General features: G+C 35.8%; 1 pseudogene; it reads left to right on the top strand.

Moving 5' to 3' along the window:
- The first annotated feature begins 792 nt into the window (after window positions 1–792).
- Window positions 793–1,649, top strand: LOC132530399 (heterogeneous nuclear ribonucleoprotein D0-like; annotated as a pseudogene).
- Window positions 1,650–1,924: the final 275 nt, after the last annotated feature.

Consider the following 1,924-nt stretch of genomic DNA (forward strand, 5'->3'; position numbering starts at 1 on the left):
TAATATATTATTTTAAATTTTTTTATTGTCCCCAAAACTGATTTTATTACGATGTTGAACTTATTTAAAAACTTATAGTATATTTAAAATTATTTTCAAAAATAAACTTCCTTTCAGAACACAAGAATGAGTCATAGAAGAAAAAAAAAGTAAAAGGTTAGAAAGATTCATAGTGAAACATATGAATAACTGGTAAGTTTTAAAAGATTGAATATTGAATTCCCTGGGCCAGTGGTTAGGCTTTCACTGCTGAGGGCCAGAGTTCAATCTCTGGTCAGGGAACTAAGATCCCACAAGCCGCGTGGGGCAGCCAAAAAAAGATTGAATATCAACAGTATTTTATGGGAAAATCAAATTCTTTAGAGGAACCTTGCAATATTCTTTATTTTGATTACATAAACAGTAGTAATTACTATTGGTTTATGTTTACATACTTAATTAGGTTTGTGTGTCCTGAAAGCTTTATGACTGATATATTTCAGAGTATGGTATAATTTATTTAGTACAGAATTATGTTTTCATATAATAACTGGGGATATTATTCAAAATTGCATCTTATGGTTATAACTTTGACACCACTGACACAATTATAGATTTTTTTCTGAGGGCTGCAATAGGTTTTTTTAAATACACTTTTGGTGTACAGTTCTATGAATTTTAACACATGTATAGATACATGTAACCATACGGCAATCTGGGTACAGAACAGATCCATTACCCCAAAACACTACCTTGTGATATTCTTTCTTAAGTCACACCATCCTCCTAACTACTACCATCCTCCTACACTCTGAAGCAGCGACAGCACGGCAAGAAGAATGGAAAATGTTTATAGGAGGCCTTAGCTGGGATACTACAAAGAAAGATCTGAAGGACTACTACTCCAAATTTGGTGAAGTCGTAGACTGCACTCTGAAGTTAGATCTTATCACAGAGCGATCAAGGGGTTTTGGCTTTGTGCTATTTAAAGAGTCCGAGAGTGTAGATAAGATCATGGATCAGAAAGAACATAAATTGAATGGGAAGGTGATTGATCCTAAGAGGGCCAAAGTCATGAAAACAAAAGAGCCTGTTAAAAAATTTTTGTTGGTGGCCTTTCTCCAGATACACCTGAAGAGAAAATAAGGAAGTATTTTGGTGGTTTTGGTGAGGTTGAATCCATAGAGCTCCCCATGGACAACAAGACCAATAAGAGGTGTGGATTCTGTTTTATTACCTTTAAGGAAGAAGAACCAGTGAAGAAGATAATGGAAAAGAAATACCACAATGTTGGTCTTAGTAAATGTGGAATAAAAGTAGCTATGTCGAAGGAACAGTGTCAGCAACAGCAACAGTGGGGATCTAGAGGAGGATTTCCGGGAAGAGCTCATGGAAGAGATGGTGACCAGCAGAGTGGTTATGGGAAAGCATCCAGGCGATGTGGTCATCAAAATAGCTACAAACCATACTAAATTATTCCATCTGCAACTTATCCCCAACAGGTGGTGAAACAGTATTTTCCAAATTGAAGATTCATTTGAAGGTGGCTCCTGCCACCTGCTAATAGCAGTTCAAACTAAATTTTTTGTGTCAAGTCCCCAAATGGAAGTATGACGTTGGGTCCCTCTGAAGTTTAATTCTGAGTTCTCATTAAAAGAAATTTGCTTTCATTGTTTTATTTCTTAATTGCTCTGCTTCAGAATCAATTTGTGTTTTATGCCTCCCCCCAGTCTCATGTTAAAAGCCCAGTGTGACAGTGTCATGTTGTAGTAGTGTCTTACTGGTTTTTTAATAAATCATTTTGTATTTTAAAAAAAAAAAGAGTAGGTAGGTGGGTAACTCCTACCATCCTGCTACCTACTCTCTCTTTGTCATTACAGCTGTATCTTCTTGTAAATGTCACACAAATGGAATCAAACAGTATATGAACTTTTGAGATTAGCTT

The sequence above is a fragment of the Lagenorhynchus albirostris genome, chromosome 12, assembly GCF_949774975.1.
Source record: "Lagenorhynchus albirostris chromosome 12, mLagAlb1.1, whole genome shotgun sequence".
Taxonomy (NCBI): Eukaryota; Metazoa; Chordata; class Mammalia; order Artiodactyla; family Delphinidae; genus Lagenorhynchus; species Lagenorhynchus albirostris.